At 42.6% G+C, this 18676-nt stretch overlaps 1 protein-coding gene across 30 annotated transcripts in view; it reads left to right on the top strand.

The window, feature by feature from the left end:
* The window catches only part of SLC16A12 (solute carrier family 16 member 12), a 102788-nt gene that overhangs the window by 8522 nt on the left and 75590 nt on the right, over positions 1 to 18676 (top strand). For 9 of the 30 annotated variants that reach the window (XM_060404950.1, XM_060404949.1, XM_060404963.1 and 6 more), the window contains exon 1: positions 6450 to 12387. The exons of 6 other annotated variants lie outside the window; for them this stretch is intronic. The gene's annotated coding sequence lies outside the window, so the exon portion shown is untranslated. Of the gene's footprint in view, positions 1 to 5956; positions 6134 to 6449; positions 12388 to 18676 lie in introns of those variants that run through there. 15 more of the 30 variants (XM_060404977.1, XM_060404973.1, XM_060404966.1 and 12 more) reach the window with 5 other exon arrangements.

Below are 18676 nucleotides of genomic sequence, written 5' to 3'. Positions count from 1 at the left end.
CTTTCCATAGAAGTGGACTCATATTTATCCCCCAAAATCAGTTGTATTTATTGAAATAGAAATTTCAGTTCTCTAAGTGTTAGTGAGTGTTAGTCACTCAGTTGTGTCTGATTCTTTGAGACTTCCATGGACTGTAGCCCGCCAGGCTCCTCTGTCCCTGGAATTCTCCAGGCAAAAATACTGGGATGGGTAGCCATTCCCTTCTCTAGCAGGTCTTCTCAGCTCAGGGCTGAACTCCAATCTCTTGCATTGAAGGCAGATTATTTACAGTCTGAGCACCAGGGAAGCTGAACCTATATCAAAACAATGACATTCACAGCTCATGAAGGAGCCACCAAAAAAACCACCCCCTAAACCCCCAAACCCACACTCTTGGCAAGGTTAGATCTGCTTTAAAGGAAAAGAGACCCTTTTTAGTCAGATATGGGTTGACCAGACAACCTTGTATGTGTGTGTGAGTCACTCAGGCATATCTGACTCTTTGCGACCCCATGGACTGTAGCTTGCCAGACTCCTCTGTCCAAGGGATTTTCCAAGCAAGAATACTGGAGTGGGTTGCTATTTCTTCAGAGATCTTTCTGACATAGGGATCAAACCCAGGTCTCCTGCATTGCAGGCAGATTCTGTACTGTCTGAGCCACCAGGGAAGCCCCAAGCACCCTTTCCCATCACTATTAACTTATCATGAACGGGGGAGCCCAGTGTACAAGCATCACTGCTATCACAAAGGAATGATTTGTTCAGATTGGTGTTTGACAACTGAGTTGATCAGTCAATTCAAGACCATATTGATGGCTCTGAAGCCTGGTGACACGTTAGAATCACTTGAGGAAGGAAAAGAAAACACTGGTACCAGGGGCCCGCCTCAAAAATTCTGACTCAGTAGAACTAGGATAGATCCAGGATATCACGAATGTTTAAAGCTCAGGTGAATCTCATGTGCAACCAGGGTTGAGAACCACCAATCTACATAATACTTAATCATTTGATGCTTTTTCAAAATAAACGTTGTTGAAACAAATGGTTGTTAGAGTCTCTTTTTATCATATCTGAAGACAAAATTAAATGTGACCATTTTTTCTCCTCTTTTTTTTTGGTTTGGTAATTTCTGTGTACAGTGTCCACTCAGTATATGAGAAGCTTTCCTAATGTTGAGTGAATTTCCCCTGATTTTTCCCCTCTGAGATTCACGGAGGTAACCAAACTGATATCATGACAGTCAGCCAACCAATGGGCTGCTTTACTATGTCACGTTTTCGGTAACTGTAATGTCACAAAGGTCTATTTCTTGAGGACAGCAAGTAGAGGTTTTCCTCTTCAACAATGTGTTTCCTCTGTAATGACTTACAGATATGTTCTTGTGTTTTATGTATTTCTTTAAGTTGATTGAGTTGTTGATCCTAATGTTCAGATTAGCCTCTGGATACTTTGCATTTAATTGTGCCACACTGATTTTGAAAATATAGGGCTTTATATAAGAAAGAGGCAGCTTAAACCTGGCCTTCTGTGACTTAGACAAAATATGACTGATTTTAGTTTTTTCCTTGTCATTGCAATTTACTGTCTTTGAGAAAATGTGGTGAAGTGGTTGATGTAGGACCTGTAAAAGACAGATCTGGCTCACTACTTAGAATTGACTTTAGATTTAATGACATTTGTTCTTTTACTTAATTATTTAATTTTTTAAAAATTGAAGTATAGTTGATTTACTGTGTTGTGTTGCTGAACCAGCAAAGTGATTCTGCTGCTGCTGCTGCTGCTGCTGCTGCTGCTGCTGCTGCTGCTGCTGCTGCTGCTGCTGCTGCTGCTAAGTCGCTTCAGTCGTGTCTGACTCTGTGCGACCCCATAGACGGCAGCCCACCAGGCTCCCCCGTCCCTGGGATTCTCCAGGCAAAACACCATTGAGATATATATATATTCACACACATATGTATATAACTACACATTCTTTTTTAGATTCCTTTCCCTTATAGGTTATTATAAAATATTGAGTATAGTTCCCTGTGCTATGCTGTAGGTCCTTTTTGGTTATTTATTTTCTGTATTGTAGTACGTATCTATTAATACTCATGGAAACTCTGACCCACAGTTACCAATTATCTTTCCCAAATTGTGCTTCAACTGTTCATTTTTGTGTTAAAAACAGCACTATCGTGGATCTTGACCAGTAGTTTTTTGAACTAGGTTTTCAGGCTTCTGGGAGTTTCAAGGAGCCTCAGGGGCCGTTCCAGGGCATGGGGACAGACATTAGAGTGTGTCCAAGAGTCCAGTGTTCATTTACAGTTCCTTTCGGGGGTCTGTTCTGCAACCTGACCAGGTGGGCTATTCTTGATTTCACATTTTGGGTTTCCAAGGAAGATTTTATTTGAACAAAGGATTTTTTGGCAAAAACAAGTTTGTAAATCCCTAGGCCACGTTTCTAAGTTTCTGCTTTTCTTTCCCTGCCAAATTTGGTTTATGTAGTTCTGGTAGCTCCTAATTGTTCTCTAGATGCTTCTGTGCAGGCATGCATGATGCTCAGTTGCTCAATCATGTTAGCCTCTTTGAGACCCCATAGACTGTAGCCCGTCAGACTCCTTTGTCCATGGAATTTTCCAGACAAGAATACTGAAATGGATTGCCATTTCCTCCCCTAAGGAATCTTTCTGACCCAGAGATCGAACCTAAGTCTCCTGCAGCTCCTGCATTGGCAGGCGGATTCTTTACCTGGGAAGCCCCCTGTGACTGTGCATCTGTGTTGAAAAAGCACGGGGAAGACTTGGGTCGTATTAACTTTATATCCTTCATGCTTGTGGGGATAGAGAGCCAAATGAACAGTTAGATATTCTGGGCAAGAAATCTATAATAGATTGGAAGTTATCAGCATAGAAACTCAATTTAAGTCACGTGGTGTGTGAGTGTGTCTATGTGTGTGAAGTAATTACTCACCGGGAGTGTTTATAAAGAGGCGATAAAGATTAAGTCCTGAGGAGCAGCTGTGCTAGGTCAGGTACCCTCTTCTGTACTCGAATTAATCCAGTACACGTTGGTCAGTGCTGTTTCCTTTTTATATTTTAAATTATTTCCCCACATAAGTTGTGCGTAACTGTCAAAAGAGTTGGAGCATGAACGTATATGTGGGTGAGTGGGGTGTAGGGTAACCTGGGGGGCCCGGAGCACAGGGTGTGGAAACCACCCAAGGAAGTTCTGTACACCCGTGGCGGATTCATGTCAATGTATGGCAAAACCAATACGGTATTGTAAAGTAAAATGAAATTAAAAAAATAAAAATAAAAAAACCCTACAGCCTGTACAGAAACTGACTACAGGGCTCCTGCTCTATGTGTATTGAGGTGCAGAGTGAGAAGGTAAACTTGAGCAGCTAACCAGTGGCTTTGGCAGTGTAGACGGCCACTGTGGTATTTTCGGCATAAAATGATTTACGTATTGTGGTTTCTTGACTTTTAAAATCCAGACATTTCCCCATGTCTTCATTCTCTCTTTTGCAATTGGACCTAGTGACTGTTAGGTTCTGAGTGTGATCCCAGTGAGCCCAGGGGTAAAGGTTCATTCCACATGGATCTGAAACTTAGATTTTGTTTCATTGACACAACCCTGCCCTCCATACTGGCCAGCTGTTTGTCACTTTTAGTTACAAGGCTTACCAGGCAACAGTGTATTAACTCCATTAAGAAATACTCACAAACCTTAGAAGAACTCAAAGTACCTGGGTAAAGAATAAATGTTCATAAACAAGATACTGTCAAAAAAATTTTGCTCAATAGGTAGGGTGTTCCAATGATAAAGGGACTGGCCACTGGATGAAAAATTAAGCCCCACACATTTCCCACTTCTTTTTACAAAAATTTTAGTGAAATATAGTTGATTTACAATGTTATATTCATTTCTGGTTCATTCAGTTATACGTATGCATATATTCTTTTTTATGTTATCTTCTCATATGGGTTATTCCTTTTATACTTCTTTAGGTTGACTTCTTTGATTATCTTCCACATTCACATAAAATATAGGCAACCATATATTTTAATTTTATTAGAGATGGAGGTCTAACTAGAATTTCAAATAACATTGAGTCGTTTTACGCCCCCAAATTGGCATCTCAGAAGTGTCCTGATATATTCTGCTTTCTTTATAAATTCCTGCATGGTAACATACCTGTGCTGTGCTGTGCTTAGTTGCTCAGCCGTGTCTGACTCTTTGCGACCCCATGGACTGTAGCCTGCCAGGCTCCTCTGTCCATGGGGATTCTTGAGGCAAGAATATGGGAGTGGGTTGCCATGCCCTCCTCCAGGGGATCTTCCCAACCCAGGGATTGAACCCAGGTCTCCTGCATTGCAGGCTTTACCGTCTGAGCCACCTGGGAAGCCCCATAGTATACCTAATTGGTTCCAAATACAGCTTATATTAAGGTAAAGTTTCAGTTTAGTTTTTTTTTTTTTTTTAATAGTTTTAAATACTCTTAAAATTCTCTTCTGGGGAATTCTCTGGCTGGCCACTTGTTAGGACTTGGGGTTGATCGCTGACTGTGGAACCAAGACCCTGCAAACTGCACAGTATGGCCAAAAAAAAAAAAGTCCCTAATAAAGAATATTGTGGTTATTGTTGTGGTTTAGTTGCTAAGTAGCCCACTAGGCTCCTCTATCCATGTGATTTACCAGGCAAGATTACTAGAATGAGTTGCCATTTCCTTCTCCAGAGGATCTTCCTGACCCAGGGATCGAACCCACCCTTCTTATATCTTCTGCATTGGCAGGTGGGTTCTTTACTATTGAGCCACCAGGGAAGCCCGGTATTGTGATTAAGGGATGTTAACTCAGTGAGTTTACCTCTTTACCCGGCTGAGTACACAGCACGTGCTAGACACTGCCCCCAATGCTGAGGACCCACAGAGAACAGGCAGGGTTCTTTCTCGGAGGCTTACACTGTCCTCAGGGAGATGAGTGTGTGGGCAAAGAATCATAGCACTATGATGAGTCCCAGAAGTGATCTCCTTCCATGGGAGTTCAGAGACAGAGGTACTTAACTCTGCCTAGAGTGGTCAAACAGTTGTAGAAATTCATGAGGTGAGCAGCCGGAGGAAGGGCAGTTCTAGGCAACAGGAACAGTAGGTACAAAGACAATGAGGTGGAAAGGACACTAGATTGAAAGAACTGCCTGGTTCTTCGGGGTGGTTTGGTGTGGCTGACGTGTAGGGTGTACTGTATGTGACCACATAGATGCAGGAAGAGCAGGCAGGAGCTAGGTCATCTAGGGACACTAAGGTAGGAGGAGCTAGGTCATTTAGGGACACTAAGGTAGAAGGAATTTCAGTTTTGCTTTGGCTCCTAAGAATAATCCTTGAAAGCTTTTAAACAGGGGAGTTGGGTAGGACTAGCGGTTTGCTGATAAAATCAGCTTGTGTTTAACAGATAACAGTCAGGCTTCTAGAAAGTTCAAGAGGATGACGAATCAGGGAGTGTGCTGATGTGATATGGATGGGAAATAAGATTAATACCTCAGGGTAAGACTTCTGCTTTGTTTATGTTTATAATTTTGGTGCTTGGTGCCCTCTAGGACATGTGGTAGAGAAGTTTGGTAGGCAATATAAAATTCTCTGCAAATAATGCAAAATTCGGTCATCACTGGCTACTAGGTTCAGTTAAAAATCCCACGATGGGATGTAATTTCCTGGGCAGTATGTGAAGAGTCGGAGAAGACAATGGCACCCCAGTCCAGTACTCTTGCCTGGAAAATCCCACGGACAGAGGAGCCTGGTGGGCTGCAGTCCATGGGGCCGCTAAGAGTCAGACACGACTGAAGTGACTCAGCAGCAGCGGCAGCATGTGAAGAGTGAAGTGTGAAATGGATCGGAAACACGCTTTTGAGAGTCACTGCAGTGTGTTCACATTCTCCCTCGGCCACTGTACCTTTCTTTATGTTTTCTGATTGTCTAGTTACATGCTGATCTTTTCCCTAGACAGAGTGTGAGGGCAGGAGCTGAGTCGTGTCACAGCCGTCACACAACTTCAGACGTCTGAAGTACTGCTCAGATGTCTGAGTCATGGCATCTCACCGTGAATAGAGCCCTCTGGAGCTGTGTTTCAGCTGTCCCTGCCTAACTGGTTGCAGCAACTGTCATGGTACCTGCCCTTTGGTAAGTGTTCAGTACACGTGTTGAAAAAACGAATCAACTCTTCCCTGGTGGCTCAGTGGTAAAGAATCTGCCTGCAGTGCAGGAGACGCAGGAGACTTGGGTTTGCTGCTGAGGTTGGGAAGATCCCCTGGAGGAGGAAATGGCAACCCACTCCAGTATTCTTGCCTAGAGAATCCCATGGACAGAGGAGCCTGGTGGGCTACAGTCCACTGGGTCGCAAAGAGTAGGGCAGGACTGAGCACAAAATGAATGAACTAAATCTAATGAGTGGTCAGAGGAGGAAGGATCTAGCCAGAGAATTGGGAAGGACAGGTTTGAGGGGAGGAAAGCTCAACAGGAGAGACTCCTGTCATGGAAATTCAGGGGAGAAAGAGTTCAACAATGAGAGAGAAGTCAGCAGGGTCAGATGATACAGAAAGGGTCAGTTAATCAAGGATGGCACAGCCACCACTGACAACTGGGAGTCATTGGTGATAACGTCAAAGATAGCTTGTATGGTGTGTATGGAGGCAGGTGGCAAATTCCATTGCATGGACATGGGAATGAAAAAAGGGGTGAGGAGACAGTCAGCCTAGACAGGTTCTTAAGAGGCTGGGAACACGAAGAAAGAAAATGATCGGAGGTAGCTAGAAAGGGTGGGAAGGCAGAAGGGGAGTTTTCACCCCTTCTCTTTCTGTCATTTCCCTTCTTTCTTTTCTCTCATTCTTCCTGTCCAGTGGCCCCAATTCTCTCTAAAATAGTAACTGACACCAATAGTTTTGGACAATTTTTATTCTCTAAGCTTTGTTAAAATTACATATATTAACTCGCTAATTTCTTGCAACAACACTTTAAAGATGGAATTATTATCCTAATTTTACAAATGAGACAAAGCATAGAAGGGTTAAGCAAGTTGTCTGGGGTTGTACAGCTACTAAGGGGCAGAGCCAGGGTGCAAGGCTTTTCCCCATTGTACTCTGCTGCTGGACATGGCAGGTGCGTTGAGTATTTAAGATTTTCAACCAATGTGCTTATGGAATTGGTGTAACATATTGTCACATATTACATTGTAACATATTGTTGTTGAGTCACTCCGAGCACTTAGCCTGTGTTGGAAATCATAATTGTGTCACACCATTAATCTGCAAGGTTGAGAGAGTGCCTCTAGCAAAACAAGCCTTACCAGTTATAGGAATGGAAATGTTTGGATGTTTGAACTGATATGGAGTGGGAGATTGGTGGCTTGGAAGGACTGGGGATGCCAGAAAGAGAGCAATGGATATGATGGATCATGAGCTTTAGCCTCTAAGGAGAAGGAATCTAGAGCAGGATTGGCTGATGACATGGGAGAAAAGGGAGAATCAAGGGGCCTGAGGGTTCAAGGAGGTTGAATAGCAAGGTGCAATAGCATTGGAGGAACTAGAGTCTTGGGGAACATAGAAAGCTGGGCTTAGAGAGGGATATTTCATTCCCACAACAACCCCACATTTCAGAAGTGAGGATTAAAAAAAAAAAGGATAGGCACAGGTGATGATAGGTTGATGCTGTGGCTTTGGGAGGAGATGACTCAAGTGGATTGAAGGTAAATCTCACGAGGTCAAGGTCAAGGCTGACATCACTAGAGATATTGGGTAGATGGTTTTTTTTTTTCTTATGTGGATTCTGATTTATGGAATAAAAAAGCCATTAATTCTAAAAACATTTCAAGGATTAGTTCACTGAATAATACAAGCAATCAAGTTAGCCTTTTACTAAATCCTCCTGCTTAAGTGATAGTGCTTTACAAAGTTTTTCTTGTTTTGATTTTGAGCAACTGTAGGGTAGAAACTAGATGAGCAAAAGAAATTAGATAGATGTGAGGTCTGTTGTAGGTAGTCAATAATAGAATGTTTATACAAAATAATTCAGTGCGAGGACCAAAGGTAATAATAACAATGAACATAATGCCTCGCTATGTGTTTATAATAAACAGACTTGGGGAAAGCACTTTCATGCATGTTTGTCACAGAAAATATTCAATTAAAAAATAACAATTATAATTAGGATGCCAATAAAAGCAAACAGGAGAGGGAGACCCTGCTTCTCCTGGGAGGGTTGTGCTGAGAAGCTCTGAAGACTGGTCTAGAGTTTAGAAAGCTACAACTCAAGTGTGTTATGGTTTTAGGGAAAGGTACCAAAGGGTAGCTGATACCTGACATGCAGTAAAAATCACTTCAACGGTCTCAGTAGAACATTGGCAGAGAACAGTTGAATTACTTCTATTTTGCACTGTAATTTTTTGAATTTCATGATGTTATTACATGGTTTTATTTTACTTTTAAGTTAATTTTTATTGGAGTGTGGTTGCTTTACAATATTGTGTCAATTTCTGCTGTGCAGCAAAGTGAATCAGCTATACGTATACATATATACACTCTCTTTTGGATTTCCTTCCCATTTAGGTCATCACAGAGCATTGAGTACAGTTCCCTGAGCAATATAGGAGGTTCTCTGCATTGTAATTTTTGAAAAAAGAATGTGAAGTGTTAATTGACAAAACAGCACATTTCACAAGCAAGTTTGGGTGCTTTAGCCAAACTGCTGTTATCGCCTTGGAAAGAAAAGAGGACATGCACTTAAGAAATCGCCTCCTCCTCTTCCTTCTCCTTCCTCTTTCTTTCTTCTGGTCGTGTGTTGTATGATGTCTCTGGGCATGGAGAGGCGGTTGAGATCATCAGGCTTCGAGCTTTGTTGTGATTTGTGGGGGTGGGGATCGTGGGAGAGGGGCCGGAAACTTCACTGGGACTCAGCGTGGTGTCCTTTGCTTCTATAGTTAGCCGTGTGGTGGGAACCAGCTGTATATGTTCCCTTTGTACAGCTGTGCATAGCACTGTCTCCTTTTTCCTTCTGCCCATTTAGGATTTGGGGAAATCAAAATTACATCTGATGTAAGCTTAGAAGTCCCCACATGTGAAGCTATGAAGCTACTACATAGGGGAAAAAAAAGTATGTAAGCGTGGTCTGATACAAGGTGGCACGTGTCAATAATGTATCAGGTAGGGTGTTTTGGGTGTGAGGAACAGAAACTCTAACCCAGACTGGCTTTCCTAGTCAGGAAGAGAATTCCTTTGTGTAGCAGAAGCAGAGTGTAGTCAGGAGCAGAGTGTCTGGCTCTGAGTTTGTTTCTCCATGATTCTTTTGGCTTTGTTCCTGCCCTGTATTGGTTTTATTTCAGCCTGACTCTCCTCGTGATCCCGAGATGGAATATAGCTTGAAGGTTCATATTGAGATAGAAAACATCGAGGGGAAGGGAAGAAGCCGAGTCTTCTCATCTCCTCAGTAGTGTGGAAACCTTTCTCAGAATCTCCCGAAAGACTTTTCCTCAAGTCACTGCCCTATCCTTAAGTCAGTCCATGACTGACAGGGGGAACAGGATTGTTGTAGTTCTTGGTTAGCCATTTAGGAAGGACTGGATTTGGGGAATCATATCCATGATAGATAAAAAGAAGTCTTGAGGCCATTCTTACAAGATTCCTGACTCATCAAGGAGAAAACACCTCCAATGGAAGTCAAATCCCAACTTCAGCATTTGCTGGCAGTGTGAACTTGAACAAATTACCAAATTCGGTGAGCCTCTTTCTTTCTTATCAAAATTACCAGATTCTGTGAGCCTCTTTTTCATTGTCAGACAACATTTTATATAAACTTTAAGGAGCTATACAAATGATAATTATTTATTTAATAATAATAATAATATTGATAATGATTAGCAAGAGTAACAACTTTTATTTACTGATATTTGCACATTCCAGGCACTTGTTACAGGCTTAAACACACGCTCTTTATTATTCTTTAAACATAGACCAAGCAACTCAAGGCATCCTACCAAGCATTTTATTTCTGATTTCAGTTAAGCAGAAATTGCAACAGTAGAGCTCAAGGTAGGGAGGGTCAACAGCTGTGGGCTCAGTTTCAGCCAGGGCTCCCATTGTTTTGGCCTTTGTGACTCAGCAATGGCAGCTGGCTGTGGGGCCTCATTCAATTGTTCGGTTACCTGTCGCTCGTCATCTTTAGCTCACTAGTTCAGGGCTTACCGCTCTGGCGATTTGCACAACACGGGTGTACGTGTGCTTTTAGAACACATGATGCTTTTCTTTCCGCTGGTGCTTTCTTTCCCCAGGTATAAGCTTTTTGCATATTTGTACCTTCGAAATAGTAGAGGGGTTTACCAAGGTTTCTTAGGCTCTTGTAACTATTGTGTCATCTGAGCCTTATGAAGAGGTCACGACTGAATTTGTATTGTATGGAGGCTTCATGGTCAAAAGATCCAGCGGATAATGAAGTCAGTGAGTGTGGGGCATCATTTGTTTGAATGCTGCATATTGCCTTGCTCTGAACAATGCTGTGGAGTGAATGTTTCCTGTAGGAGTATTTTGGTTTATATCCTTATGATAGTTTCCTTGAAGGAGAATAGCTAGCTGGGTGATGGAGTTTGAAATTTTTATGAGTTACTTGGTTGACTCAGGGAAGGCTTTTGAGTGATGAAAATGCCACACTTGTATGTAGTGTTATTTGAGGATTATGTGTTTTTCATTCTGCTATTCCATAATAAATGCCTAAGACCATAAAATATTTCCAGAAAATCTAAACTCTCTTTTCTGATACAACATAACGTACTTTTTCCCTAGGCCCCTTTTGCACTCATCATAAAAATAGTGCTTGCATGGCTCAACTTGTACTGGATATTGAGGAAATTCAGCTCCCGTCCATTCCTCCCCATTTGTTGTAGAGTTCAGAAGAGAAACTGAGCTTACGCATCTTGATTCATCCCGTGCATAATGTGAGTTACTGCTCACGAGGCTTCTTGGTTATTTCGTTTTGTTGTTTTTGCTTGTTTTTGGCCACACTGCGTGGCATGTGGGATCTTAGTCCCCCCAAGCGGGGACTGCATTCGTGTCTCCTGTGGTGGAAGCACAGAATCGTAACCACTGGACTGCCAGGGAACTCCCTCCTGAGACTTCTTGACCTGCATGCTCATGGGCTCCCTAAAGGCCTATTTTTCAGACACATCTGCTTTTTATTCATGGTTCTGGCCCTCATGCTGAGACCGCTGCTATACTCTTTAAGACGTTCTGTGAGTAAACTGATGGGAAAAATGAAGTGAGAGATACTGTGTCTTTTTTTTTTTGCTGGTGCAATATGAACATGAAGTAGTTGTTATTGGTTTTGAGGAGCAAGTAGAAAGACTCATTCCTATGACCCCATGTAATTCTTTCAACAATTCGTAACATACTTCTCCCCAAGTCTTCCCATTGTCTACAAGATATGTTAATGAACAGAGCTACGTAGCAACAGAAAGTCAGAGGAAGGAACTGCCACTATATTTAAACAGACTCTTAAAAATCATAGTTGGGAGTGGAGTATATATGACACAAATTGTGTTCTCTGTCTGTATGTTTCCCCCGGTAATTTTAAACACTAATATGCCGTATGTGACAACAGGAAAAAGCAAAGAGTGGGGCCACTTGGAGGAACCCATTAACAGACTGACCACACAGTGTGACCAGGATGGTGGAGAAGGGAGGCAGAGAGTTTCTACGTTGTTTGGAATAGCCCTGTGAAGTAGATAGAATATGGGGACCCGGTTACCCAGCAAGTCAATAGGAGAGCCCAGATTTCAACCCAAACCTTCCTATATCCAAATTGCACACTGTGTGTTTGCTTCTCTTGGCTTCTTTTTTCCAGATTTTCATTTTCAAAATTACCTCTAAAATCATTCAGACTTTGCAGAAGGGCATAAAGGGCCTACTACTTCCCCACCCCACCTCTGCTTCTCCCTTGCCCCAGGCCTACACAGCTAACTGTTTGGTGGGTATGCTCCCTGGCCACCTTCTCTGCGTGGACAGATTGCCTAAAGGAGCCAGGCATGCCTGTCTCCAGCGAGAACTGCCGCGAGGGCAGAGGTGGGGCTCAGGAATGCATTGTCCTCTCTAGGACCTACCTGGGTGAGGCTAGCGAGGTGCTTAGCTGCAGCTTGAGTGTCCTGGGAGCCAGTGCTTTTGGGGGAGGAGAGCCATCTCTGCTGCCCTGACTTCCTGCCTTGCCCAAGTAGAGAGCAGAGCCCCTGACCGTGAGAGGCGGGGAGGACGTTTGCTCATCTCTGCTTGTCCAGTGCCTGCATGTACCAGTGCTACTGTCCCACGAAAGAAATGAAGATGCGCTCGCCCTAGTCACATCTTCGAGTGACTCTGGGCAAGCCACCTGAAGATCGGAAGATTCTAGTCTCGGTTTCGAAGGTACACTGTTGTGGCTTCTTGTTTTAATGTTTCTGAAGTAAGATGTGATTAGCAGTAGAGGAATACATTTAATATCTGGGGAGTTCCTTCATTTTTCCTTCATCTTGAAAAGTTGTTTTTAAGTCTGTGGGGCAACTTATAATTTCTGTTATTGTGGGAACGTGGGAATCAATCCCTTGAGTGGTTTAGAGAGTGGATGATGCCTGATAACCCACTTTGTGAATGGTAACTCATTCTTAGTCACTCAGTTATGTCTGACTCTTTAAACTGTAGCCTGCCAGGCTCCTCTGTCTATGGGATTTTTCAGGCAAGAATACTGGAGTGAGTTGCCATTTTCTCCTCCAAGGATCAAAACTGTCTACTATATCTCCTGCACGGTAGGCGGATTTTTTTTTTTTTTTTTACCACTGAGCCACTGGGGACACCCATGAATGGGAGAGTTATATATAAATATGAAAGGCCATAAAAACTACCCAGCTGCCCTTGCAGGACTATTTCTTAGAAATGCCCAGGCAGGAACTCCTTGATTAAAGAGGTAGTGAGTCTCCTGTTCAATAAAGTTGGTGTTCTGGGTTATGAGAACATACATTTTTAATCTCCCCATTCTCCCAATAGAATTTAATAAGCTATTTTCATTTTAAATTTTTAAAAAATGACTCAAACATTTTAATCTTTCTTGAATTAGACCTTGGCAAAAACTGTTTGCGTGTCGTGGATTTAGTAGATTCCTGGCCATTATTGGATATATCAGATTGGCCACAAAACTGTTGTAACTTGATCAGAATGTTAATCCAAAAAAGTGCTGTGTTTCAAATGGGAAATTACAGTGCCACTTAGTTCTTATGATATGCCAGGTAATGAGAGGGGATTATAAGCAATTACTCACACTGTTGACCTAAGACAAATAAACCGCCAGATAGTTCTCTCACCAAGATGGGTTTATTCAGGATCAGTAGAGAATTGCAGTTTGGGGTCTGCAACCGTGGTGAGCCCCGTGTAAGTCTCTCCACAGCCAGTGGAGGGGAAAATGAAGTTGGGAGGGCTAGAGTAAACACGGAATCCATGGCTTTTAATTGGCTGAGCTGTTGCCGGGAAAGAAGGGAAGTGTTTCTTCTTCCTGCTGGACTCTGTTATCATCACAGGGCTTAAATGCTCCCCTTTCTCGTCTCCTGATTCTTTAATTGAGGCTTCTGTTTATCAATTTTTGTGAGACTCTGTTTCTCTCCAGGTGGATTTCAGTTTAGAAAGCCTTCAAATGTTGAAGACCAAGATAAAATTTCCCTTTCTAGCTCAATTCAACCAATTTACCCCAATAACTAGTGTAAAGGAGTTTGTATTCTCCATAGAAACAAGGTAGAGATTTATTTTTCTGGGAAAAAGTAAGCTGCTAAGCAAATAACCAGTGGAAGCAAGATCACAGAGGGAATATTTTTATTCCTACTAGAATTTGTGTTAGTTATTAATATTTAGAATGTCCATTCACAAGCCAGTGTTCTGTCACGGCACTGAAACCAGTGTCTGCGGAATCAGAGGTCTTTGCGGGCTCAAGTATATGAGGTAGCTGAGTGGTGACATAATATGGTGAGTCTGGGCTATAAAATTGAGAACGTGTAAAGGTTCCCTCTCTCGCCATCCATTAGATACTTGAGTTCTGTTCTCAGTGTTAGGGATACCTCAGTGAACAAACCCTAAAAAACCCCTGCTCTGGAGCTTACATTCCAATTTGTAGCTGCCTTGAAAAACAGATAACTAAACCAGTTAGAATTATCTCTAGAGTAAGTGAATCAGACACATTGATGAGTTTCTATGAATAAATTGCATAGATTTTGGTGGTGTTAGCTTTTAGGCCTTTTCCACATAGCTGATATTTCTGGATAAATGAATAAATAAATAAATGGATAAATAAATGAGACTATTGGAATTGTTGGAATGGAGGCTGTGATAGCTTCTTATTAGCATTCTGCTTGGTCCGTTGTCTTAATTTTTCTAATAACTGCAATATAAAATATTATTGGCTGTACAAGGCAGCTCCTGGTTTATTTGACTTTAATTTTAATTGAGAGTAAAGCACTGTGGGAGATCCCATCTCTCATATTGACTGTGATGACTTTCCAAGGTTAACGCATAATGGCTAAGTGCAGTTTATAGCTGCCGTCGTCAGTGGATCCCAAGGCTGGGATCAGAGAACCATGAGCTGAGCTCAGAACTCCCCAGGAAGCCGTTCCAAGGGAGTGAGGCTCTTGCAGGGCTTTCTGCAGAGTGACCAACTAGAATAACAAACCTGGGAGCTTGGACCTGGGAACCCATGTGCCTTGTCTTTGAGCTTCTTGTGGTAATATGGGGACAAGAAGCATTTGCGATTGCACTTGTCTTCAGTTTTCACAAACGGAACTTCTACTGGGCCTGCAAAAGTGAGGCAAAATTGGTAGTTTTAGAGAAAATGCAGGCTGCTGGCAGGGATTTGAGCCCTCTGACTCTTCTCTTCAGGCTGTAGTGCTCAGGGCAAGTGTCCTTTTAGCAAATTAACAGATGTGAGGGATGTGAATGTTTGTGGCCTGGATTTCTGTTTCCAGAGCCTCTTGGCATGTATACCCACCCAGGAGCTCCTGTCTTCTCTTCTTCGTTGAGGCTGCTGCATGGAGCTGGGATGCAAGCCAGGCAGAGAGCTGGCACTAGAATCCGACCAGACTGGCACCGTGATCTTGGACTTGCAGACCCCATTTATTGGGAGAATCAGTGCTTACTGTTGGTGCTTTGTTGTGATAACGCAAGTGGGCTAAGTCCAGTGAGCACTGTTAGGGGTGCAATGTTGGTGTACCTCCCCCCCTCCCCTCACCCCTGCAATTCACTCGCTGAAGCCCTCACCTCCAATGTGATGGAATTAGAAGGTAAGGCCTTTGGGAGGTACTTGGTTTAGGTGAGATCATGAGGGTGAGCCCCATGATTGGACTTTGGATTAGTGTCCTTGTAAGAAGAAGAGGGGCTTCCCTGGTAGCTGAGCTGATAAAGAATCCTCCTGTAATGCAGGAGACCCTGGTTCGACTCCTCGCTAGAGAAGGGTAGGCTACCCGCTCCGGTATTCTTGGGCTTCCCTTGTGGCTCAGCTAGTAAATAATTCACCTGCAATGTGGGAGAACTGGGTTTGATCCCTGAGTTGGGAAGATCCCCTGGAGAAGGGAATGGCTGCCCACTCCAATATTCTGGCCTGGAGAATTCCATGGACTGTATAGTCTATGGGGTCGCAAAGAGTTGGACATGACTGAGTGACTTTCACGCCACTTCAAGGAGTAGAGACAGAGGAGTATCTCTCTGTCCATATACACACCAAGGAGAGGCCATGTGAGCACATAGCAAGAAGGTGTCTGACTGCGAGCCAGGCAGAGAGCTCTCACTAGAACCTGAGCAGGCTGGCACCCTGATCTTGGACTTGCAGACTCCAGAACTGTGGGAGAATAAACGTTCACTGTTGGTGTTTGGTTGTGATAGCCCAAGTGGACTAAGTACCTCTTCTTCAGGTCTTACCTGATCCATCAGCAGGGCTGTGATACTCTTCCTTTCTCCTTTGACCTCAGTAATCCCAGACTCTCTTGGACTTCTCATTTCTTTCTCAATTCCCTTGCAGCCTCCTCTTCTCCTAATCTTCTCCTAAAGATCAGGGTTCCTTGAAGTCCTACTCTTTCTCTCCTTTTCTATCCATCCTCAAAACACCTTATTCCTGAGTGTATAGTCTGGGCATCACCATAGGCTTCACCCACTAGCTTGTCAGAAATGGGAGTTTCAGGCTTCTCCCAGACCTGCTGAATGGACTCTGACATTAACAGGTGATGCCCACAAAAGTCTGAAAGCCCTGCCTTCAGAGATTTCAGTGAGCAACTCTGTGCTCTGATTTTTCCAAGTGCACATTTGATCTGGATACCATATCTTTCTCCTGGCCTCTAGACCAGTTTATCTGACAGAATCTCTCGACTGTCCATTTCCATGTCCCATAGGGATATTTAACTTTACCAGTCTAGAGCCTGGCTCCTGTTTCCCCAGTTATGCTCTTCCTTTTTTGTGTCCTTGTTCTCAATCGTGTCTGACTCTTTTGCGGCCCCATGACTGTAGCCTGTCAGGCTCCTCTGTCCATGGAATTTTCCAGGCAAGAATACTGGAGTAGGTTTCCATTTCCTACTCCAGGGGATCTTCCTGACCTGGAGATCAAACCCATGTCTCTTGCATCTCCTGCACTGGTAGGTGGATTCTTTACCACTGCACTACCTGGGAAGCCCCTTTCTCCTTTGGCCAACTGACAAAAAATAGGGTCTGTTCAGATAATTTTACTTTAGAACTCCCATTTTATCCCATACTCCTGGGGAAATCGTTTCTGTAGGGTTGATCAGATGGTGGGCACTGGTCTGGCTGACCCATTGTCCAGCCAGCCTTTCCTCTGAGTGATCAGTGCCTTTCTCATTCTCTTGTGAGATATTTTGAATCTTGCCCAAGGTGTCATGTTCAGTCAGTAACATTTCTAATTTTCCTCCAGTAAGTCTGAAAACAGATAAGTACTTAATAAATATTTTAAATTAAGTATCAATCGTTATCTTTGTTATTAATGATTAATATATTACCAGGGACAAGTAGTTAATAAATATTTCTTAATAGTGAGGAAATTTTGCTGACTGACGTGGAAGATTTACAGTGTATTTGTGAATGACCAGAATGAATCCAAAAGAAGGATCATCAGGAATGTACTGTGATATGTCTCATGATTGAATCATTCAGCGTCTTGTGGGAAGAGAAAAATCAGAGGCAACCTAATAACTGTCCAACATACAGGACTGGTGAAACCCATTATGGTACTTTCACACAGGCAAATACTTTGCAATCATGTCTGAATGCTCAGACAGAGTACCTTTATTAACGTTCATGGTATCAAATGAAGTGAAAAGAGCAAATTACAGATAGGATGATCCTTTTTTTTATTTTGGTAAAAAATATGTAAAATTTACCATTTCAGCCATTCTTAAGAGTATAGTTCTGTGGCTGATTCATGTTGATGTATGGCAGAAGCCAACTCAATATTGTAAAGCAATTATCTTCCAATTAAATATATTAAAAAAAGTATAGTTCTAAAGACTGAAGTATATATATATACACATACATATATATATATATAACTGAATCATTTTGCTGAACATGTGAAAGTAACACAACTTTATAAATCAACTATATTTCAATAAACAAGAGTATAGTTCTGTGATGTTAAAGTACAGCCACATTGCTGTGCAGCTATCATCACCATCTGTCTCCAGAACATTTTTATCACCTCAAACTGAAACCCCATGCCCATTAAACAATAATTCCCTGTTCTCCCTCCTCCAGCTCCTGGCAACTGCCATTCTCTATGAATTTGACCATTCTAGATACCTCACATAAATTCAAGCATACCTTGTTTGCCCCTTTGTGACAGGCTTATTTCACTTCATATAATGTCTTCAAGGTTCATCGGTGATGTACCATGAGTCAGAGGTTTCTTTTTAAGGCTGAAGAATATTCTGTTATTTGTTTATCCATTCATCTGGATATTTGGGTTGCTGCTGTCTTTTGGCTGGGGCTTCCCTGGTGGCTCAGACAGTAAAGAATCTGCCTGCACTGTGGGAGACCCTGGTTTCGGCCCTGGGTTGGGAAGATCCTCAGGGGAAGGGAATGGTTACCCACTGAGTATTGCCTGGAGATTTCCATGGTCAGAGGAGCCTGTTGTCCCTGGGGTCTCTAAGAGTCGGATACACGTGAATGACTGACGCTTTCACATTTTTTCATCTTTTGGCCACTGGGAATGATGCTGCTGTGAACAAGGAGGTACAAATATCTGTTCAGGTTCCTGCTTTCATTTCTTTTAGGTGCGTACCCAGCAGTGGAATTGTTGGATCATGTGATAATTCTACTTTTGACTCTTTGAGGAACCGTCACACTATTTTTCATAGTTGCTGCGCTATTTTACGTTCCCACCGGCAATACACAAGGGTTTCAGTTTCTCCACATCCTTACTAACACCTTGCTAACTTTTTTGGTTTTGTTTTTAATAATACCCGTGGTAATGGGTATGAATTCTCAGGTTTGCTTTAAAAAAAGATGTATTCCATGGACAAAGCAGTCTGGAGGGCTACAGTCCACGTGATGGCAAAGAGTTGGACACAGCTGAGCCACTGAGCATAGCACAGCTGCACGTTTACATACATATATAATATAAAAAATTTCAAAGAATTTATTCTACTGAAAACAGTGCTTATTAGTTGGCAGGATGTAAATG

Source organism: Ovis aries, chromosome 22, assembly GCF_016772045.2.
Source record: "Ovis aries strain OAR_USU_Benz2616 breed Rambouillet chromosome 22, ARS-UI_Ramb_v3.0, whole genome shotgun sequence".
Lineage (NCBI taxonomy): Eukaryota > Metazoa > Chordata > Mammalia > Artiodactyla > Bovidae > Ovis > Ovis aries.
The sequence above is the reverse complement of the archived record's forward strand: the minus strand, read 5'-3'. Positions and strand labels throughout refer to the sequence as shown.